The sequence below is a fragment of the Larus michahellis genome, chromosome 2 (assembly GCF_964199755.1).
Source record: "Larus michahellis chromosome 2, bLarMic1.1, whole genome shotgun sequence".
Taxonomy (NCBI): domain Eukaryota; kingdom Metazoa; phylum Chordata; class Aves; order Charadriiformes; family Laridae; genus Larus; species Larus michahellis.
The window spans coordinates 128,093,796-128,118,239 of NC_133897.1; the positions used below are offsets into that span (position 1 = coordinate 128,093,796).

Below are 24,444 nucleotides of genomic sequence, written 5' to 3' on the forward strand. Positions count from 1 at the left end.
GCTACCTCTATATTTTCTATTACTTGCATTTGTTAAAGTTGCCCTGATTGAAAACAAAATGTTATAATTTTAGCATGCCTTATTGTGAAAACCGGGAAAAAAATGCTCTCATTTTGGTTCAAAATGTTCTTTTTACTTATTTGATTTGAGAGTGTGAAAAATTTAATCAAACTTACTCAAGGAAATAAAAAAACAAACAAAAAAAGAATTATCCACTCAATCCTCTAACCAGAAAAAAAAAGAAAGAAAAAACCCCTAAGAGTTATTTTGTGATGGAGTTTGACAGACTTACGGATGAGATTATATGATTTGCTTGTGACAGCAGTGGTCTTGCACAGAACAGGAACAATCAAAGTGGTTCTTCACACTCCCGTGTTTCTTTAAGGTTTTTCTTTAGGTTTCTCACTGCTGGTGTGAATAACAGGAGGAAGCTGAAATTCAACTTGCAGTGTCCAAAGATAAGGGAAAGCTTTTTTTTTTTTTGAATGAGAGCAGCTGAAAACCCTGTATTGAGGAGAGATTGAGGAGCTGGTAGCCATGGGAACCAGGCTGATGCTGGTGTCTTTGCCTAAAGGAATCAAACCTCTCAAAACTCCCAGAAATGTCTTTATAAAAGTAACAGCAGCAGAACTGACAGCAGGAAGAAGAGCTATTAATGCCCTGCCAGGTGAAACTGGGAATGTCAGGATTTTGGAGGACCGTGACCGTGATTTAACAAGAAATCCATAGTAAATACAAGAAAATTCCAGCAAAAACCCCAAAAAGCTACAGAAGACACTGTGTAGCAGCTGTTGGGAATGTGGGTTTCAATGTAGGAGGGAATGACTCAGGCCTCAACTAAGTGAGATGTGTGGGCACGAGTATCACTCGAATGTGTGTGGAGTTGAATCGGGGCCCCAGTTCAGAAAATGGGGTCAGTAGATTTTAACCCTTGCACTGGGAAGTGAACCACATGGCAGAATTTTCCCTGCGTGATAAAAACAGAGAAGATCTTTGGAATCCTACGTGGCTCCTCTTGGGAAATGTCAGCCTCTCCAAAGCCTGAATAAAGTGGCGCCACAGAAATATCTGCTCACGACTAAAACTGAGAAATTCCAAGAAGCACATTGTCCATCACCACAGCAAGATGGAAAATGGCTTCTTAATTGATCTGGGAAAACAACTTCTCTAGGCAGATGGGATTTGGACATGGAGCCTACTCACAGGAGCCTGATCTGAGAGCACCGTCCTGCAACACCTCTGCAGAAGACACACGCCAGCACCTCTCCCCGTATGTGTAAGAAGTCAACACCTTTCTTTAACACTAGACCCCACCATGGCCCCAAGCTACTCCTGACCTGGCAGCAAGCACAGATCAGGATGTTTAAAAATGAGAACCTAAATCCAAAGTTCCCTGCTAAGAGCCTAACAGTGGTCTGATCGGTGAAGAGGCTGAACCTCTGACCCCGGAGATCAAAGGGAGTACCTCGGCTGTGGAGAGCATGCTGACTGCCGGCCAGCACTGTCGGTGCATTGCAGAGCTGTCGTGGTTTAACCCCAGCCAGCAGCTAAGCCCCACACAGATGCTCGCTCACTCCCACCCCTGCCGGTGGGGTGGGGGAGAGAATCAGAAGGGTAAAAGTGAGAAAATTCATGGGTTGAGATGAGAACAGTTTAATAGGTAAAGCAAAAGCCATGCACACAAGCAAAGGAAAACAAGGAATTCATTCACTGCTTCCCATCGACAGACAGGTGTTCAGCCATCTCCAGGAAAGCAGGGCTCCATCATGTGTAATGGCTGTTTTGGAAGACAAAACACCATCACTGCGAACATCCCCCTTTCCTTCTTCTTCCCCAGCTTTATATGCCGAGTATAACGTCACATGGTATGGAATATCCCAGTTGGGGTCAGATGTCCCAGCCATGTCTCCTCCCAAATTTTTGTGCACTCCCAGCCTACTTGCTGGTGGGGTGTTGTGTGGAGCAGAAAAAGCAATAACGAAAACATCCCTGTATTATCAACACTGTTTTCAGCACAAATCCGAAACATAGCCTAACTACTACTACTACTACTCCGAAGTAGTACTACTACTAACTACTAACTACTCTGAAGAAAATTAACTCTGTCCCAGCCTAAACCAGCACAAGAGCTCAGCTTTTTGTGCTCCTCTTTGACAACACACCGTGTGAGAAAATCCCCAGGTTTGGTCCCAGCCCATCCTTTCTGTAATATTTAAATGCAGCTCTGGGATACCTGGAAGAAAAAAATCCGCATTTATATGTGTGCTGTTCCATAAAACACATTAAACCCTCAGGAGCTGCTAGCAATAGTCTAACAGGCACTCGCCCAGCCAGACATCTTATGGGAACCTGTTTTTAACACTGATAAATAGAAAAGATTCTGGGAAGTGACCTTGAGAGCTATCGTCTCAGTCGCACATATATTTCAAAACAGTGTGAGCTTCTGAGGTTTTAATGCAGTAGTTTCTGGAAAATGAAGGAGTAGTGAAGATATGTAAAGGTGGCATTTGTTGGAGGCAGATATCCAAAAAGAGGGAATTTCTGGGAGGAAAAAACTGGTCAGAATCCAAGAGTCTGAGCCAAGCTGTTTAAGGTGCATTCACGGCTCCTCTGTGAGTTTGTTGGATGGTTACTGTATGATCAAGCCATGAAACTTCCCTTCCCTGAGGAAGTGGTAAGTAGTTCTCATCACAGCCAAATTGTGAAGCTTTATACATTAATATTGGAAATCCTGACTTGTAAATGTTTGAGAATGAAAAAGAGCTGCTTTATCTATAAAGAAAAGTTTCTCTCCTTTGTAAGCTTAAAATTTATTATGTGTATACAAATTCTACTCAATATTCCAACTACTCCTCCTATGCTGCCCAATACTTTAAGGATATATCCATTTTTTTAGTACCAGGTAAATATTATGCCTTTTTTCTCTCCTTTTTTGTATGCATTTGGCCTTTCTGGTTTAGCTCCAGACACAAAGCAATTAGACTTTGCAGTATTTGCCCCATTCCTAATGCTATATAACTTGGAGTAGTACCTGAGAAAGAGCATCAAGCCTTTTTTTTGGCAATAAGTACTTTGTGGCATGTATTTTCACATTTTCATACCCATTTATGCATATCTTTATTTCTGAGGAAGTCAGTATTCGTTATCAGAAATACATTTTAAAATGCGTCATTATGGTAAAGTGTTCTTTATGTGAGTTAGAGAAGAAATTGCAATCATTTTCACCCTCAGGTGTTAGTATAAGGAAATATAACTGCTAAGCATTTTTTAACATACTCTCTATTTTATCTGACAGCGTCCATAAAAGTCAACAGACTAATGTCTCAGTCTGGAAAAGAAAGTTAATGTCTCAGCTAAAAAATACTTTAAAAACTGAAATCGCCCTCACCCCCCCCCAAAAAAAAATTAAAAACTGAAAAGTTCAGCATCTTGCAAGATACATGTTTCTTTAAATTATTTCTTTTATGCCTTGAACGCAAAATGAATGTAACAAACCACTAAGCTTAAAGCACAAATTCAGTAGAAAAATTATTTGTGTGCCTAATTGCAGGTACACGAGGCGTGCAGTTCCAGTACCTACAGTGAGGTCACTCACGAGTCTGAGCAAAAGCATGAGTTTAAGTACTTGAAGACCTTGAGAAAATTATTATTGCAACAGACAAATTGAAGTCTTGCTGATAGAGCTCTGGTGTAGGGAATTTAGCATACCACTTACAGAAATCCTTTGTGGTACCTCAAACAACAACCGACAAACGGCAACGTATTTGCTTCTTCTTTTGAAATGTAATGAACAACTTTCTTCCCCTCTTTTTGCACTGCAAATATCAGACACAATTCGAAGGCCTACATCTGACTGGCTTTGTGTTTTGTTCTTGTTCTTAATAGTTGAGTCCAATATAAAGTATTTTTTAATATTTTTAGAGGTGTAAAGAGAAAACCAACAAAGAAAGGAAAGAAAAATAAACTTGCTTGGAGGGGGAAGGAGATTACCAGGAAAAAGAGGGATGAAGGGAAATCTTAGCAACATCTAGAGAGAGATGAGGGGAGCAGAGAGAAACTGCAGATGAGATGTTGTCAGATAAAAGCTGCAGAGAGTCTTAAAAATGTGGGTAAGGAAGTCTGAATTTTATGAGGAAGATATATGAAGACTTTGGTGAGCGAACCTGAGTCTTGGGTAAAGTTTATGTGAAATGATGTACCTTGTATAGGATATAGAAAGGCCGGTTAAGGAGAGTAATAGGAAATAGTTAATGCCAGTTATGAGACAATCGCTGTCGGATTTTTTTTATCACATACCTACCAGAAAGGGTTGTTGTTTCGAATGGTCCAGAATAAGCAAGAAGGTTTACTGAAAGTGTCAGTGTGAGGAGGAGAATAAAGTGAAAAAGACCAAAGCTAATACTGAGCACCAACATTACAGAGAAAGCTGGTGATAGAGCAAGGCGGGAGGGAAGGTGTCTTAGGGGGAAATAGGAGAAGCTCCATTTTAGAGCTGCTTGATTTTGAGAAGCAACAGGACATCCAAGAGAACAGAGTGATTTCTTCCCTCTCCAGATGTAGAGACAATATGCTTAGCGGGAAAAAAGAGGTTTTTGGAATTGAGGGTCAGAAGCACCAAGGCGAGAAAGAGGGTGACAATAATCCAGGCCACAGGAAAGGAGTGGTGAGCAGTACAGGGTGGGAATCTGCAGTTGCCCAGGAAGCCAGTGAGGTCCCTAAAAAGGCTGCTTCTAGGAAAAATTAGTTACTGAGTGATCACAGCTGAAAGCAAAGGAAGAACGTTTTGATGGGGGGAAGGAGGAGGATGCTGTCAAAAATCTCAGATCTCCTTCTCCAGAATGAGGTCGGGAGTGGAGAAAAAGGAAGAGAAGCAGCAGGATTTGGGAAAAGGGGTAGCCGAGAGAAATAAAGGCAGCAAATTACATCTGGAGCAGAATGAGTAACACAGAAGAACAAGGAAGAAAATGAGAGAATTGAAATGTGAGGCCACTGCTATAAAATCTGAAACGACCAGAAACACTCTCCAGGATGGACTGTTTTAAACTTTCCTCCAAAGAATTATCCCCCCTGCAGGGTAGAAGCCCATCTGAACTGACGTCTTTTTGTTACACATCTCGAATGGTATTCGGCGTGTATTTAATGGGATGCATTGCAGTTCAGCCGCAGGTATAAAGCAAATGATGCATTTCTTTGCTCGAGGCCCTCATTATGCTCTGTAAACAATCGGAATGAGATTTATTCTGCACTCCCTGATTTTCTGCTCTCGGGGAAAAGCACGAGGGGCATGTTAGAAAGAAAGCGCTAAGATACTGATTATCTGTTTCTCCGAGCCACATTGGTTTAGGTTTCTCCAGGCCTCCTAGCAACAGCTTTATTATCATGGAGTTATTTCCCCCCAAATACTTCTAAAATAAGTATGAGATTAATGTTTCAGATAAGAAGAAAGTATATTCATTAACTCCCAGAGCTGGTTTATCAAAACAGGAGCTTCCAATGAAACATGCAAGTACGGTTTCATGTTGATATGCTGATTTTTCTTGGTTTTTTACATTATTTAACAGTGAATGGTTAATGATGATCAATATAGGATACACTCACTCCATAAATGAGAAAACATAATTCTTGTTAGTGAATATTTTGCTGCATTATTAGCATATTCCACTTATTATCTTTTAATCTAGCTGTAGATATGACTCATCATACGTACATGTATTACTTTTGTTTACTTACAAACCAGATATACTGCATATTATGTTGGAAGTAAACATCTATATGAAGAATTTATTTAGCTTAATAATAATTGCAGTTTCTGTTGTTTACAACATTATGGAATTCAGATTTCTTATAATTTCCCAGGAGAATTATGGCATGTTATGAGAATAGAATTAATCTCATAAATATGTATTTTTTTGTTTCATGGTAAAATTTTCAGAAATTGCCATGTTACTTAGACTTGTACCTCCTAATACCCATTTTTTTAATCCCCGAGTAGAAAATCTATTACGCAGTCTCATTTTCAAAAGTAGCTAAAGCACCTCCAAGTCAGTGAGACCTGGGCTCGCATGGCAATTCTCGAAAAAATATTTCTTCAAGCATTGAAAGATGATAAAAGATGAGTATATTTACTGCTGTTATACATATAATTACTTACAATTTCATGAGAAAAAGACAAAGAAAGGAGCACTTTCCTCATTCCCTGATTTTCCTGCCATGGTACAACTGCAGTTTTTCGGGAGGGAGAGGGGGTTGGTTTGGTGCCTTCTCATGCCTTAACCATAGGTATAACCTTCTCAATTGCTCCCCAGAGCAATGGAGGCTGAAATTATTTTTTTTTTTCCCTTTCATTGTTTTGCTTCGCTGTGGGCTGCCATAGTGATAAGGTCTCCAGTGGGGTCAGCAGCTGGCTCTGTAGTGTCACTTTGCTCAGCCGCAGCATGAATTGCCAGGGACTGGTTCTAGCTGATGCTGGAGGACACACATTCGCCATCGTGGATTGCTCTGCTGCTGGGGGAATGCGGGAAGCTCCTTACAGGTTTTCTTAACAGGGGACTCTCTTACGAGGGAGGAAACAAAGAAGAGGAAATCAAAGTATCTACAGTGTTTCTAGAGGACAGCAGTAAATTGGTAGGAACTATTATGTCCGTATTGCAACACCCGGGTGCTGCTTTGGATAAAATGCAGAACGCCAACAGTTTGGCTGGCAAAGTCTTTTTAGCATTAGGTATCTTGCTGGTAGTTAACAGAATGTGACTCCTTTGAAGGCAGAGTTGGGTTATATCTGATTAACTGATTCCTTAATCTGATTCCCAGAGGTTGTTTCTCCGTTCTTTCCTTCAAGAAAATAAAAACTCAGGCGATGCCCCAAGGTAGCCTTGGATTCATTGCGCAGGCATGTATACTCTGTAGCCCATTTTGGTAAAGTGAGACTGGGCAGGAAAAATTGTACTAACTGGCATAAAAATTAAATGGGTTTTCCTTCTTATTGAAAACATTGTGTTTCAATCAGTTTTACCTTTAGCACCTTTTTATTATTGAACTTAATTCAGGTGGAGACAGTTTCCATCGCTCTTCCTACTAGTGGTACATGTAATAGCAAAGACTTAATATTAGAAATACAAATTATTTAAAGCCAGCAAACCTTCTTATACAGCCAATGGTGCAAAATACTTTGAAGTTTTAAAAAAGAAATCCTTCAAAATGTCAAAATTTCCATCTGGGAAGATGGTTGAGAGAGTACACAGAGGGAATAGATGCTTTTATAGAAAGTCTTATGAGGTCTATGAGGATAGTTGTTTATAACACAAGATTTCTTATGAACAGGAGCAATTTGTAGCATAATGTGCGACAGTGATTCACAGCTGAGTGGTTCTGTCTTCAGACTAACTGCGTTTTGAAGATTCGGTATTATTAGCAAAAGCATACGTCAAGTTTAATACACTCCATATTTATAATACAATAACAAGAAAAAGAAAGAATAAGATAAAATAAAAAAATCTTAGCTTTTTTTTTAAAAAAAATCTATATTAAGACTGTTTTCCTCCAGTGAATGTATTCAAAAAATGGGACAGCCAAAAATGTTCATGGAACAGAAGGGAAGGTATTAGCTACAGTGCTGAAGTCAATGGCTGATTTCGATATTTTTATTCTTCTTAACTGGTGCCACAGCTACAGGACCAATTACGCCCCGTTCCCTGTCCCTGTCAAGCAGGGTCCCCTGCACGGCACCCACGACAGAGTCATGGGAGGGGACAGGAAATCCCTCGAGGACTGGACTCCTCTGTACCACCCAAGTGAAAACACATTTGATGCTTGTAAATCCTTTTATTCTTGGGATGTCTGCCTCTGGTTTGACCAAAGCAACTCAAATCCAGTGTCTCCGGATCAAAGGGTAAATACAGAAGTTCCCCTCTGGCTGGCTGGGAGACACAGTTCTGCATCCAGCACGTTGCTCTGGGCTGCCTGAGCACAGTGAAACCCTGCAAGTATAAGGCTGCCATTACTTATGAATGATAAAATGATACAAATTAAAAAATACGTCGATAGTACAAAATATCAAAAAGGGGATCTTTGTCCTTTCTCAAAAAGAAATCTATTTAGCCTTCTAGCAATGTTACAAACCCAAAAAATTTTGGGACAATAATCTTTTTTTCTCAAAAATATTTATGACTTCTAGCTTCTTCTCTGTTTTCTGACTGGCAAGAGACCGGTGATTATAACCAAGAGCTGCATGTGGTTCACAGTGAGGTCTGGACCTGTGCTTTGTAACTCAGACCCATATCTCGACAGAACAGCTTTGCTTTGTTTTGTTTTAATAGGGTGTCAAGGCAGCTACATGAAGGCACAAACCACTGTAATACTGGAATGTTAATTCCTCTTTGCTCAAGAAAGGGAATTATTAAAGCAGCAACAAATGTTTGGGGCCTGCTTATTATCCGATCTAATATTATATGCTTCATGCTTCTCAAAACTCCACCAGGGACTAAATGCAGTACACTCGACAGTTGTACCAAAATTTCCTGCCTGCGAAATGAATGTTTCCTTTCAGTGAAACAAAAGTAGATGTGGCTACAAATCAAGCTCAAATGTAATGAAAAGGCAAAGGACAGAGCACGTTGTTCCGCACATCCTTCATTTTGTGGGTACAAACGCAAGCTGCCCCTTGCTGGTATGATGACCCTGCACAGCAACACACAGGGGGCAATGGGAAAAGCTCGGCACTCGCAAAGCTCACACGGGAAATCCCCAAAAGTTTTCAAAGTGCGAGGGATTTTAGAAAGCTTTGAGATCCCTTTTTGCCAAAGAACGGTTGTTTTACATGGAGACTTTTATTACCTAAGGACCCAAGTTTGCTTCTGCAGTATTGAAAATACGTATTACAGTACAGCAAACAAGTAATGATTTATTATGGAGTCGGGAGGATTAACAACGTAGTTTTGCCGCTTTCTTCTATGAATAAAACATATTAGTAGCAGCTTCGTAAAACTAAGTAAAGTAGAGCATAATAAGGCATATAATAAAGTCAGAATCTTTAATAGACAAGAATATTTGTTTATCTCTCTCCTTGAAATCAGCTGTATGCAGCCTTCTTCTTTTCTGTGTCTCTGAAGAAACTTTCCTTAGTGGAGCACTGAACCTATTTAAAGTTGAATGTGCCTCTTGAATACATGCCTAAATTTAAATTTGCAGAATAAACAACAAACAAATAATTCCCAAGAGGCTAACAGCGTTCTGTCTGTATTTAATAGATTATGAATATTACATACATCAGGTCAAAATTCAGGGAAATGCTTGGGCAGTAGTTCAAGTCTATCACTGAAAGCATGAACTAAAGGTAAATTAAGTTTGAGGCGTCCCTGAAAGGGGATGCAGTTCTGCACTCAGGCAGTGCTTTGTACGTGTAATAAGCACTGTAAAATTGGGAATTATGATTCTAAGTAAAGTTCCATGTGACAATATGCCATTAGATGTTGCATAGTGGTTGTGGTGCAGCTGTGAATTGTACTCAGGCTTTTGTAACAGGGTATAAAATGCAAGAACCCAATCTTTCTTCACATGAAGCAACAGTTCCCATCATTTCATTCACATAAAATCTCCTTGTTGCTAGTGAAAAATTATTCATGAGTAAAGTAGGATATATCCCTGTATATGGTAACTTTAATAAAACGTCTCCCACCTGAACAGCTGGGATTTACTTTAGAAGTAACTCCAGGAATTCTGGAAAAGAAAGAATAAATAAAAATTAAAAATTAAAATAAATTTATTTAAAGAAGAAATAATTTTTTATGGCCGAATCTATGTTTTAAGTTATACTTCCAGTTTCTGTAATGCTACTATAATGCTATACCACATCTTTGCGGAGCACTTCTTTCCTCACAAAAACCCCTTTTTACAGTTATTTTGTATACCCTTTTAAAGATAATTCTATAAGACATTGCCATTTCCACAAAATATCTACAACAAATCTGTTTGATGTAAAATAAATACTTGCATTGCTGCAAATAGCAATCAACTAAGCAACATATTACTCCCTAACTAAATAAAGGTACTATATGCCTTGCTGTGTGTAGTGCCTTCTAGCCAAGGTCTCCCTGCTATTTACACATTTTACCATAACATTTTGCAGAGGCCCTGTGAAATGAGGAAATAACAAATATTTATTCAATTCCAGGAACAGAAGCGCAGAAAGCATGTTTTCAGAGGCAGCGTATCCATCCCCAGCTGTGGAAACGCAAGCATTTGGACGTTGTTGAGCACCTGAGGCTACTCTGGAAGTGGAGCCGAGTGCAGTTCCTACCCGCTGTACCCAGTCTTGGCTCCATCCCTTCCTAAAAACTTAATGTACGACTTTTTGGATGTAATTATGTCATGGAATCATAGAATGGTTAGAGTTGGAAGGGACCTTGAAGACCACTTAGTTCCAACCCCCCTGCCATGGGCAGGGACACCTCCCACTAGACCAGGCTGCTCAAAGCCCCATCCAGGCTGGTCTTGAACACTTCCAGGGATGGGGCGTCCACAGCTTCTCTGGGCAACCTGTTCCAGTGCCTCACCACCCTCACAGTAAATTTCTTCATTATATCTAATCTAAATCTACCCTCTTGAGTCCTTATGAACAGCCAAGTATAGAAAGGAGGCAGCTGATGCTCCACTTCTATAATACGTACTAAGATCCTGTATTTTTCTTTTTGTGGACAATGTGTCTCTTCCATGATTTATGATGTTTAAACGTGCTGACTTGCACACTTTTCCTGTTATTATGTTCAGTATGTTAAAAAGTGTGCTGACAGACGTGAGGCTTTATCTGGCAACCCTCCTATGTAAAAGTGCTGCTTGAGGCTGATAATGAGACCACCACGTGGGAGCTGATACTCTGCTTCAGCCACAGGCCTATCCTGGAAGCCCCTCATCTCTCTTTCTTCAGGTTTTCTGCTGTAAAATATTTCCTTTTAGAAAATACTTCAATGACTTTAAACATTTGTTCCCTGCTAGATTATACCTGCTCCTGCTTTCAAAGAAAATAAGGGGCGGTGGGTGAATAAAGAATGCGGCCAAAGTACATACCACCCTATAGCTTATTGCTCTCATTGCCATTTCTAGTCTACAGTTAATTAACAAAGGAAAGCAAAAAGTCTGAATGAAAATACAGTCATCAGCTTCACTGGAGTCACTGAAAGAGCCCCACAAGTTCATTCAAATGTCTTCCCTTGCATAACTCATCTCTTGCTGAAATAACTGCATTGTTCCTGTGGGGGTTAAACATAATGTTTGCTTTACAGCGCGACTTCATCACCATCCAAATTGCTTCTACACTACACATGCCCACCGCCCCACCCACTCACGCTGTATATTTTAAGTAACCTCACAGAATCCTTTTTAACTTGCAAACTGGCGTGTCTCCCAATCAATGGGCCTTCAACACATACTTGTTTTACAGAAGCACCCTTATTTCATAGGGTGCTGGAGCCATTATTGACTGTATATAGGAATTCAGACCCAGTTTACAAACACTTTCTTCATAGTTTTTTTATTCCTGATCTGTTACATTGTGATTCCTTTCACCTTCAATTTTTCTCCTGCTTTTTTGCAATTTTATGTTCGTTTTGATCCATTTGTATGTCTATATTCTCTCTTTTAATACTCCCATTCCCTTTTCTCTTTATTGGCTTTTTTCTGCTTGCTTTTTCTCCTTTTTTTTGGTTATTCATTTCTCTCTTCTGCGTTTGCCCTCATCCCCTCTCCTTCCTTTCAAGCTAACAAATGTAGACTGTATTTACAGACTGGATTTTTTTTAAGAATAACATACCAAAGTCAGACTACAAATATTACTTATGCCTGATGTCAGTTATTCACTGCTTGTCACTTCCAATGCACACGTCCCCAGAGAGCCTCCACTGACACTCTGGTCCAAAGTATAAAATCTCTACCACTACATTTCAAAAAATAACAAATCTTTTCATGTATGAGCTGTCAAATGAAGCTCTCGGATTAGCCAGCAGAGAAAGGGACACAGTCACTACCCACACTCACTATATAAGTATGACCCACGTAATTAGTAGCAGCAAGAGCTGATAACTCTGGGGGGTGGCAAGTCCCTTCTGAGCAGCTCCAATGCAGTAACATGCGTTGAGATAGATATATATATATATAAAATTATTTTTTTTTTAATCTGCCCTTGCCAGGGTATTTGGTGCACTCTTAAAAGCAAGGCTTGGCGGGAAGCAGTGCCTGGAACGCAGCTGCAGCTGCAGTGGAGGAACACCACGGGTGAGTACCAGGGTGGCGTTGGACATTCGGTGTTAGAGGATGAATAAGGCCACGTTGTGCTGCCTGCTGAGCTGAGCTGCTCCTGGTGGAGATGCCAAGTGAGAAAGAAAAAGCAAGCTATGGAAGGTGGGGTAGTTTCATATTCTGCAAAACTGCTTTAAATACCCTCTCTCTGATATAGCCTCACCATAAAGGGACCTCAATGCGACTCACTCTGCACCCTGGTAGGATCCTGCATCAGCTGGGGCGCAGAGAGGGTGTGAGAGCGCTGCTGCCAGCTCTAAACCAAAGGCAAAGTGAAACCTCTCATGCAGCTTAAAACCATCAGCCTTCTAGACCCCTCTTCTGGGAAAAGTGCCAGTTCAGGGCAGTAATTCTCACAGAGGAAGTTCTTGAGAAAGTGGTGCCTGTTTCTTCTAGTGGAGTGTTTTAATGAAAAAGAGGAAAAAAAATGCGCATAGCTATGAAGACAATACAAGGTTTCTTGTGTTTGATCGTACACCTCAGCCTTTGATTACGTTTTCACTTGTCACGTTACTGTGTTACTTCGATTGCAAGTACTTCTGTAAAACTGGCCTGTTCTCATACTCAGAGAACGGTATAAATACAATAGATACCATGAAATAAATGTTATCATTAATTTATCTTTATTTTGATATATCATAGTTGTTTAAATAACAAATTGTTCATTTCCATGTATAACTCACTTCATGCTCATCTTTTAATATTCCTTCCTTTTCCTTAACTGTTCCTGAGATCCTTGTAAAGCTGACCCTCTTTTCTGAGAAAAATTAAGTAAATACATCTTTAGAAAGGGCTATAGCAAGCTTTCTTTCAGACAAGCAAACACTGCTGTCTGGATGAATGCTTTACCAAACTGAAACATTTTTCGTTCTTGAGAACTAGGTGTGTTCTTCTGTCCTTTTCCCCGTGTGTTTCTGAGCTGGTTCTGCACCTCACACAACATCTGAAATGAAAATAGATCTGATTTAATAACGGTGAGACCCTGAAATCAGAACTCACGGCTTCTGGTTTTATTCACACTGTGACATGCAGCTGTAACTCAGCTGGCCTGAGTGGTACTCAGTCACTCTTGGCCGTATCGACCCATCTCTGTTGATCTTCAATTTTCTAGCTCCTGGTAACTAAAGAAGAAAGCCATGCAATGGGTGAGAAACAACTCCCATAGTGACTCTCCCCTAGTGTTTACTGTGTGTTATAGGCACTGCTAGATCTTTTTCGTCTCCCTTTCTTATCCAGCCTTCCCCCATAGCATCACCCCCCATGCTGACTTCATTAACCGAAGAGAAGCAGCGCCTGCCCTGGTGTTTGAGAGCTGGGTAACAGCCAGAGAGCTGCAGGGCGATGTGAACGCAGAAGTAGGGTGGGGGCTTTTTCCATGGGTAAATTTTGCTTCCCAGCTGAGTGTCATCACATTTTCTATCTGTTCTTGATTCTGTTATTATGTGCCATTCCCTAATGCGGTCACGAGTGTGTTCCTACATTCCTTCGGCACAATAACGAGAAATGCGATGCTCTGTGGTTTTAGTCCCTGTAATGAGAACAAGGCAGTTCTCCTCACACACAAAATTTGTAATTATACAAGACTATATTGTGTTACTGGCAACTAATTAGAACTTGCTGTTGAAATGACATTACTTTATTACATATCATTAACATAAAATGTCAAAATTAGCATGATAGATGTTTTTATACGAAAAATGGGCCTACTTTAGTAAGTGAAATCAACGAAATTACAGCACTTTAAATATCAGCATTTTATGGTATTTTATATTATTGTTGAAGAAATATACACATTGGTTTTGCCATACAAAAATCATAAAAAGGGAATCCTTCCTTTTAAAAATGCCAGTGACTATCGATTTTGTCCTCTGCATGTATTATGCACATTAAACAAAATTTAAAAAAAACCAAACATGAAATGCCAAAGGGGGGAGGGAGCCAAAATTACACTATTAAGCTCATATTTCACTCTATATTCTTAAAGCACAGGGCACACTTTAACTAATTTAGCCCCCTCCTCTGTGAAGTAGGTAATATTATTATCATGTTACATACGGTTAAACTGAGACAAGGAACTGAAGTGAATTCCTCCTGGCCAGCGAGTAGGTAAAATGCTGGTGCTGGGTAAGGACACAGAGCTCTGCACTGAGCAGGCTAAATATCAGGATATCACACACGCTTCTCAGTCATGGATTTAACTGAGGACAAAGACAGTAAACTACCTGTTGTTAGTGGAAAGGTGTTTTGCAATGATAGGTACACGCATAGAAAGTAAATAGGATGTTCAGAGATGTAACTAAAAGTTTCTTACTAACTACAGCAGGTTTAGAACGAAAGTATATAATCTCTATAAGGTTATGTGATTCTTGTTTATTGGAGTAATCAAGCAATCACTCTTGGAGTGCATTTACATGCTAGGTTCAAATGTTTGTAAACTAGGTAATAAGCACCTTTTTCATCAGGGGTCTGTAGGAGACATTAGTGAATTCAAGCCATAGTCCTCAAGGTACCTGTTCCTTGACAATATTATGATGTTGGTAACATATAAAAGTGATGTGAGGGTAACATTCCCCTGGCAGCATACTAAATATGCCACAAGACACATAACCAATGGATATAATTTGCAAATATGTATGGAGAATCAGTCTTGACAGTTTTGTTTACAAAGGCAGGCAGCTATTTGCTGAGAACAGATATGACATGCTATTCATCTTGCTGCTACTAAGCCAAAGGGATTGCCACTATGATAACAAACTGTTAGATTTGATTGTCGGAATGCTTATGCAACGTTAGTAATAAAGGATGTTTAAAAGCATATCTCGTTTGTTCTTGGGCAATCATATGGTATTTCTTATAATAATTTTCCTGGGGCACTTAAAAGGACAAGCCTAATTAAAGAACTGGTATCTGTCTGGCTCAGATGTAATGGATCTACGTTCTCCAAGTAGGTGTATGTAGGGAAAAGGAGCAGACGTGTCTCTGTTTCTCTGCTTGCATGGGTTGAGGCAGGATGTCAAATGACGTAGTCATGGCCTCACACCTTTCAGTTCCTCTGTTTCGGCTGGGGTTACCTCCATACACCTTCTGAAACTGGAAAGTAAACACAACTGTAACAACCTTGTAAGTAAAGCCCAAGGTGATAGCAGAGAAAAAACAGGAATGAAACTAATGCCTTGTGCTAGATCCTAAACGTAGCCAAATTCAAGTTGATGGGGAGAATGCAGTGACTGAGGGAAGACAAAAAGGGAGTCCTCATTATGTGGTGCCGAGACCTTCAGGGAGCTGAGAAGGGGGTTTCTAGGTTGTTTCTCATGGCATTTGAGCACCAGAAGAACAGGCCAATGTGACTCTTGCACCTCTCCTTTCATCATCAGCCCCTTTCTTTGAACAATACCGAGAAAACACTTTTCCCAGCACTCCTAAATACCTGCACCATTTACAGCCCCCACTAATGTGTTGCTCGCACATTTTCTACAGAGCTTGTTATCAAAGTAAAAAAAATTAATACAGAACAAAAATCCAAATACAGGACTTGAGTGTCCTGCACCATCTTGTTTGTGCCAGCAGCTGGATGTACATGGTGGGGTGGGAATGGAGAACTCAGCCTTTTTTTGTGAAACACTGCTCAGTGAGCTGTGCTGAATGCACACATGCAGCCCTGTGATGGGCAGGCATGGGCTGGTCCAGCTGTGACAGCTAAAGCGGTGCTTTCCTCTGGCCACCTTGTCCCCCACCTTGGCTGGATGAGGCTGAGCAGCTAGATGAGGTAATGGCTGGATGGGCTGAGCAGGCAGACTGGGCTGGCCACCAGAAATCACGCACATGCCTCACTCATGGATTTAACCATGGACAAGTACACCAAAACACGTGGTGGTAGTGGTGTAGCTGCTGCAGGTTACAGCTTGGCCCGTTAATGCAGGCTGTTGCTGACCTCAGTCCACACCTGGGAGACTGGAGGGACATGAAAGTAAATACATCCTAAAGATGTAGGGACAGGGAGAGAAGGTTCAGTATTTGAGCTGCCGTGGCTAATTCAGCCCGAGTGCCACAGTAATTCAGGCAGCAGTCTGCATTTTGAAATGTACTTTGATCATTACACATAAGTTTACAGAAGCAGGAGAGATCCCAAACCCAAACATCCTGCAGCCAGGCCTCTGGAGCCAAACAGAGGGAAACGAGCTGCTTTGTTCTCAGTTGTTCTTGCGCAGTTACAGGTGACTTTGTGAATAGCATAGGCAATGCCAGAATACAACTGAAATTCCCTTTGAATGCAAGCAGGCCTCAGGTTTGGAAGCAGCTGTGAGATGGAGACTTACTGTTAATGGCAGATTCAAGTAGCGTGAACAATAGCAACGCATTGTTTAAGGTGGACAGAGCTCGTCTTCACCACTGTGTCGTGCTGCATTAGAACAGGACCTTGAGAACCCGTGTTAATTAACACAATTGTAAATAGTGTCAGCTGTTTCTGAGTAAACCTACTGATTAGAGCAACAATTGTTTTATTCTCGGTCTTGTAAGAATACGGATTTAGGAAGACTGTTATGATCAATAGCTGGGTTTTTAAATTTTTGTATCTCAAAACCTTTTGGAAGTTGTGAAATACTTTAATGGACTGACAATATTAATGCATTTTATAATAATCTGTTCTTAGCAAAGTGCAAAGAAGTCTGAAACTGGGTAATTTTATGATTATCTCCAGAGGTTCTTAGCTTAGTTCCAGACAACACTTTTTCTTATGCATGTGTTTTATTTAACTTCTATTATGTAGTCTTGTTGAATTAGATGAGCTTAATCAGGTATATACACGTTTTAGAGAATTATTTTCTTGCCTCAGATATTATTTATAAATCAGGTGTTATGGCATCTCAAAACACAAAGATCTGTGTACGAGGATAATTATTTAAGGTGCCCTTAAATGTCACCCTGGGGCCAGGGTGCTGGTTTCACTAAAGCGATATGGGACATGATGAAGTCCATGGGTGTTCATCATCAGCTCCAGTCTTGCCTTGCAGATCTCTAGCCACTGCTTCAATGGGTTGGTCATCTGTCTGAGGCAGAGGCTAGGCTGTTACTGGTCTTGATGGCGAGAATGAAGATCATATTATCGTAGCTAAATTAACATCAAAAGGTGAGATATTAATTGTATTATTCCACACTTCTTTCCAGAGGCAGCAGCTGCACAGTGTGGCATAATTTAATAAAGCTATCCACCATGTGATGCCAGGGTGTGGAAAACTTACCAGTTAGTAGTGTAAGAAACAACTCCATAGCTCTTGTTTCATCAGTAAGGGCACAATATAAGTGCTATACACATGCCTAGGCTTTAACAAACATTTATATATTGAACTGGAATTAAAATATTGGTAAGCCTCTGTTCTGACCAGGAATGGGGAAATCTTCTGGCCAGAACTGGTCACGTAAAAGGAGATGAGCTGCATTTGCCTATTCCTCCCCCTATTACAGACATCCAGCCTAAAGGACGAAGGGCAAAATGCACCTACCGTGAAAGGCAGTCATACGAGATGGGGTGCCTGTGTATTGAACACGTGACAAACGAGCACCCCGTTGTGTGGCAGGGGCTCCCTTCAGCACAGGCTATGGGCGTTGATGGTTGGCTTCTGTCCCCAGTGAATAATGCAGCGAGCAGGTCTTGGCAGCACCGAGGATGTATGATGTAGCTTACGCCTCCAGCACATTGGCTTTACTTAAGGCTGCCTGATGGCTTAGGCAGGCTTCTCCACGTTTATTACATTGTTTTATACTTTCGGAGTTTTTTTCTCCCAACATTGGGGAGGATATCTATCCCTTCCTTTTTTTTTTTAATTTTAAAATAAAAAAAAAAAATATTCCCCCTTGCAACACAGCTACAGGAGTGAAGGCTCAAGTCACATACTTTTATTTCTCATTCTCTAATGCAGTCGTGCTAACATGCCCAGGAAGCAGAAGGTCCTCCTTAATTATGTGGAAGAGCCCAAGTTCTGCAGCTTCCCCTCCTTCCTCACAACCCCGTGCCTTGCAACAGGCACCTCATGGGCCTCACAGGTGATTTCTAGGCAATAGCTAGAGGAACCGATAAAGCACCTTTTTTTTTTTAACAGCCTGTGCCACACCAAAGCGACTCGGTCTAATATTAAACTCAAAGAGCTGGCTTAGCACCAAAAGCCTTGTGCTACCCTGCCCCTTGCAGCCTGGGAAGCAGAGCTCTGGCAAACAGTAAGGACTTCCAGGCGGGCTTTTTTAACTGCTGGGGGGGGCTTAATGAACATTAGGGGGAAAGAGATTTTAAGGAAGGCTGCTTGGCTAAGGAGCTGCTCCATTTGTGCCTGGTCTTAACAACTTTAGGATGGTCTAGTTTTGTTAGTGCTTTCTTAAAAGGTCACTTGTAAATAGAAGGTGCTGTAGGTTGAGTAATTTTGCTTGTTCTCCCCGCCATGTAAATGGCTGAAGAAGTCTAATTACCCTTCAGAGAAGTCCTCATAGAGCATTTGTAAATCTGCCAGTCTCTTCTAAGTGAGGAATGAATTCTCCCTGTTCTATGATTTTAACTTGCATGAAAGGGAGACCTTATAGCAGCTTTGCAGTATCTGCAGGGGGCCTACATGAAAGCTGGAGAGGGGCTTTTTACAAGAGCATGTAGTGATAGGGTGAGGGGTAATGGCTTCAAACTGGAAGAGGGTAGATTTAGATTAGATATCAGGAAGAAGTTTTTCACTGTGGGGGTGGTGTAGCACTGGAACAATTTGCCCAGAGAAGTTGTGGATGCCCCATCCCTGGAAGTGTTCAAGGCCAGGCTGGATGGGGCTTTGAGCAGCCTGGTCTAGTGGGAGGTGTCCCTGACCATGGCAAGGGGTTGGAACTAGGTGATCCTTAAGGTCCCTTCCAACCTAAACCATTCTATGATTCTACTATTTTAACTTGTGTGACAGGACTGCTGTGTTGACTTAAGTACCTGAACCAAAGGGCTGAAACCAGGAAGGTCGGAGGAGGTTTATAGGATAAGCAATGGAGTACTGTGGTGAAAAATGTGCTTTCAAAAGGTACCTCAATGATCAGTGAGCAACTGCATGTGCAGATCAATAGGCAAATGAGCGGACACGTTTGAAGAAAAATCTGAGAAGTACCACAGACAATGGAAAACAGGTGTACCTGGAATTAATTTTTTACTAGTTCTTAGTGACTGCCGAGCGCAGAATGCTAAGCAACCAGTCTTTGCGATCCCACCTACCCTCTGCAATAAAAAAACACAACACAAACCCAGCTTAATTTAACAGGAGTCACCAGCCAGCTCCTGAGGCGTAAACAGGCAGCTGAAGCACGGCGTGTAGGCTGACTCCAACGCTGGATGCCGAGCAGCGTCTGGCACAGGTGGAGGGGGTTTTCATCACAGACCCAAATTAACTTCAGCGAGGAAGTTACCTCGCCCCTGCCAGGGCCGGAGGGACCGTCTTCGGGTGGGCGAAGCGCCCAACTTCTCACCCTACCGCCCTCCCCTCCCGGGCGCCGCTCGGCCGAACAAAGGCGGCGGTGGCGGCGGGTCCCCTTTGTGCAGCCCGGGCAGGGGAAGGGGCGCTCCCTCTCGCCTGCCTGGGGCTCCCCGCCCCGCCAACCAGGCCCGCTGGCGCTGGGCGGTTCCCAACGCTCCGGCCCCCGCACCCGGCCCGGCCCGGCTCGGTTCGGCGGCGTGTCGGGAGGAAGCGCCGGCTGCGCGGCGGGCGGCTGCTCGGCTCCTCCGCCCCTCGGCTCCTCCCCCCGGCCGCCGATCCGCCCTCTCCTTCTCCTTCTCCTCCTCCTCTTCGCGGCGGCGGCTTTCTCGGCCCCGGTTCCCCGCTCTTCCCCGCGGCTTCCCCTCGCTCTTCTCCGGGAGGCTGCCGCGCCGCGCCGGCGAGGACGGTAAGGGCGGTGGTGAGGCCGGGCCGCTGCTCCGGGCGCGGCGGGGCCCGGGAGCTGAGAGCGGCGCCGTCCCAAAGCGGTTCCCCCGCGCTTTGCTGGGGGCGGCTCCGCGGAGAGGCGGCGGCGGGTGGGACCCCCCGGCCCTGGCGTCTGGTGAAGGGGCGGCAGCGCGGGGCTGGCGGCGCCGTGCTGCCCCGGGGGTGGGCGTGGGGCTCGGCCCCGCCGGGCGCTGCGGCAGGAGCCGCCCTGCCCGGCCCGGCCCTGCCCTGCCGCCGGGGGTCGGTGGGGCGAGCGGCTCTCCCCGGTGACAGGGAACAGCCCCCGTGGGGGTCGGTGCCACGCGTGGGAGCGGGGCCGAGCCGGCTTCGTCCCCTGCCCTGGGTGTGCGTGTGAGGGGGGGCGGTGGTTCTGGCCCCGAGCGGGTCGGCGGCGGGGCGGGCAGAGCGGTTTGGCTCCTCTGAAATTCCTGGCTAATGTCAGGGGAAAACATATGGCCCAGGAGAAAGCCGCTGGAGGGGATAAGCTGTTGAACTCCTCCGAGTTATTTCCCCGGGTGGGTGCGAAGTGTGAACTCCCACCCCTCTCTGCCCCCCTCCCCCCCGGGATGCCCTTTTGGGGGGACGCGGGGCTGGCCCAGCACATGGTCGCCTCCCTTGGGTCTCTGCTCGCCCTGCCCGGCGTCTGCCCCGCATCTGTCACAACACCGCCCGAAACCGGGCCTGCCCGCGGCGGGATCCTTCTCAAAGTGCTAATCTGACCTAAAGAAAACTTCAGCTGGGAGAAGGGAGGAGGCTTATCCAAAAGGTAATTTACTTAAATGCCTTTTTTTTTTTCCCCCTCCTTCTTCACTTACTCAGACAAGGCGTGTGTGAAAAGAAGGGAGAGCAATGGAATTATTTGTGTCCCAAGGTCCAATGTATATGGCAGCTCATAGGGCAGAGAGGAAGGTTAAAACTTTCAAAGACCTGGCACTGGCAAATTAACATCTCTAGTGAATCATAGTATTAACTTTTTTAAACTTGAATTTTACAGTCATCTGCGTGTTAATCCTTACTTGTATTTAAACTCTGCAGTTACTGTGCTCAGATATTTAAGGATGAAACATCTCCTTTGTGCTTAAAATGACAATGCTACTGTGTTTTATAAGCAGCAAGACAACTTTTATCTTTAATGTAGACCTTTTTATCACTTAGCTGTAAATACTTGTTTTGTTTGTAAATCTGCCCCTGGTTCGGTGGGTGGCTTTGCAAAGGTCACTTCAGTTCAACTTCCTTTTTTTGTAAAATGCCTGTATTGATTTCATACAATACTGGGTCAGATTTGGCATTTCTAATTTATTTCACATTCATACTTATGTGCCATAAGAGCCACGCTTTCTAAAGCAATTTGTCCTTGGTTCTGCCCATAAAGCCTGTTGGCTGATCTTGGTGTGCGGCGCACAGGGGGTGCACAGCTTGGCTTGTGTCTAACGTTAAGTGTCCTACTTATTTAAAAATGTCGAGAGCTCTAAAAGGGTCAGTGTAATCCATACCACACGTGCGCTCAGCTGACCTAGAATTAACAAGATAAAACACTTTTGGAGGAAAAGGTGGCGCGTTATTTCCTTGTGTGCGACTAATGCTTTTTGAAAACTTAACACTTTTTTTTTTGAAAATTGCTTTTTCAAAGCATCCCGTGCTGTGCTTCTCAGTCCAGAGGTGGCTGAACACCCCACTTCTGCAAAGGTTTGGCTCGAGGTTGGTGGGACTGGTGATGAGAGCAGAAGGTACCTAGCACTGTGAATGTGCTCCCGGGGGGAGATGTACATGTTGGTGATGGTGGCCAGAGGAGGTGGGTGCAGAGACCACTAGTCCTTCAGAGATGGCAGGTGGCCCTTGCCATGATGTGGGGCTGTTGGCAGAGCTGTATGCCTGCTGTATGCCCTGCCAGGGCCCCCCCTATTTTTTGTGGGCTAGTAACTTCTCATGTCAGTTGCCACGGTACTGAGTTTTCCCTCTGTGGGCAGAAGGTAGATGCAGTGTACATGCGGGTATACCAGGAATGTGGTGGTAAGCGTGATTTACTGCCTTGACGGAACTGATAGCCCGTGCCAGCAAGTTTACCGTGTTGCACAGAAGGCCTGGACTTCCTGCATGCCAAGGCATCCATGTTGAGAAAATGATATCACAAGCTAAAGTGAAGAGGGAAACGGTGTTTTCCAGATTCATGTGGAGAGCATTCGTTGCCACTTTGCCAGAGCGGTTCTTTCCATGTCCTGCTGTAGCACTTGGCCATCAGCACCCTCCTTCCCTGCTCCTTGTACGCTTGTGGTGCACATGCTGGAGACATCAGATCTCAAATTGTTGCTGGAGGCACTTAGTATGGGTGCAGTCTTCCAGTGGATGGGAGGTGTTTTTTTGTTAAAGGTTCATGTTGTGCTCCGAAATCTGGAGGGCTAACATTGATTTAGCGAGGGAAAAGTGAGACAAATTACAGAACATTGCCTTGCAAATGTGTTCTCGTTGCTCAGAGCTCATTTGAGGTACTGTGCTAGTGTATAAAAGGAAAGATGTTTCTCATATGTGCTTTTGTAAGTATGTTTCCCAGTGGTGACATAGGAAATCGGTACACTGAAATATCATAGGGTAGATTCTGGCCATTAATTGCAGCGGAATGCAGAGAAAATGAAGGCTCCTGTTTACAGCCTTGCCCAGAACTAGAGGGCGTATCTTTGAACTTTGGGTAAGGAATGTCTCTGGTCTCTCCGTGGCTGACACTGGGGCTTGCTTTCCAGTGCTGGATTACGGCTCTGTTCCACAAGGCCCTAAGCACATGTGTTGATGAGCCACAAGTTAATTATTTTAAATTAAACTGAAGGGTAAGTATATATCAGCTACAAAGTGCTTTTATTTCAAGGAAGTTTTATTTTAGCAGGGCAAGTTCTGAGAAGTTAGAGGAACTAGTTTGTGAAGTCCACATGGCTGAAGACCTGCAGGAGTTAGAGGTTGGGGGGCGGGGTGAAGAAAAGGCTTGGACTGTCTTAAATGGAAGGTACAACAGCTGCTTGGAAACTGCATTTTAAGGAGGAGTAAGGAGGAGGAAAAGCTTGCCAAGTGGGGTTGCGGACCTTGCTGCAAGAATAACATAGTGCAAGTTACCGGAAAACCTGTAAGGAATGAAGGAGGGGATTGATCATCGGATAGCAGAAACTGCAGGGATAGCATGTGAATTGCCAAAAGTTGGAGCATGAAGAAATTTAAGATGAAGAAGAAAAAAAAAAATAAAAAGAGGAGGGGAAGTTGGCTATGATATTGTGAGGGTCAGACTATAGTTGAAAAATATGTCTAATCTCTCCAAAATTAGCAGTTATAAACAGTTTTAGATAGGGATGAGGATTTGAACATGGGAGAAAGACAGGGTGTCAAACAGAAATGATCAGAATAAACGTCTCATGCCTGCTTCCAGATTTAACACAGTCAAACTAAGGAAGCAAATGGCCTCTGCTTTGGGGTCTGAAAGAGTCGGTGCAGGACACCGGAGCCAGGTTTAAAAAACAAGATTGGTTGTTACCTGTCAAATTGAATGTAGCAGTTGTGATGGCACTATAGCATAAGTAGTATATTTTTATTTATTTTAAAAGGAGAAGAGAATGAAATCTTCACACGTTTTACTCTGGTCTTAATAGTATTCAAGGATTTAGAACAAATTTGGAATGGAAAAAGTAATTAAGTATATAAAGATGAGTGGAAAACAGGATAAAATGCATCATGGATTTGCCACAATTAGGTCATGGAAGACTAAAGTCATATTATTACTGGTTAAATACTGAGTGTCCTAGACAAAAGGAGCAGAAGGCTTCAGTTCGAAGTATGCACACCATGGCGTGACACCGAAAGTGATTAAATTGGAAGTATGGGGCTTGGCTAAAGAATGGTGAGGTGGCTTGGAAGAGCAACCTGAAGAAGGAATTGTGACTCTATCTGCATGAATAAAGGAATTATTGCTCTGGATCGGGGCTGGTCTCTTTACTTCACTGTAGTGGCTGAGATAACTATATGCAAAGGACGATTGCTGATGAGGCAAAGTTAGGAAAGCTAGTCAGCAACGAGCGGAGTTGGATTATTGCACAGGAAGAACTGAATGTCTGTGATGACTGAAGCAATAGGAATGAGAGGAAGTTAAATAGCTCTAAAAGTGAAGTTATCTACTGAGTGATTATTAACACCACATCTGCTATCAGTTGGCAGGTCATCCCTTAAAGCAGGCCTGGAGGAAAAGACGTGAATG

At 43.0% G+C, this 24,444-nt stretch overlaps 1 protein-coding gene across 4 annotated transcripts in view; it reads left to right on the forward strand.

Annotated features, from left to right (window-relative positions):
- Nucleotides 1-19,951: 19,951 nt before the first annotated feature.
- The window catches only part of FAM110B (family with sequence similarity 110 member B), a 114,755-nt gene continuing 110,262 nt past the window's right edge, over nt 19,952-24,444 (forward strand). For 3 of the 4 annotated variants that reach the window (XM_074577066.1, XM_074577067.1, XM_074577072.1), the window contains exon 1: nt 19,963-20,178. The gene's annotated coding sequence lies outside the window, so the exon portion shown is untranslated. Of the gene's footprint in view, nt 20,179-24,444 lie in introns of all 4 variants that reach the window. The other variant, XM_074577065.1, reaches the window with a different exon arrangement.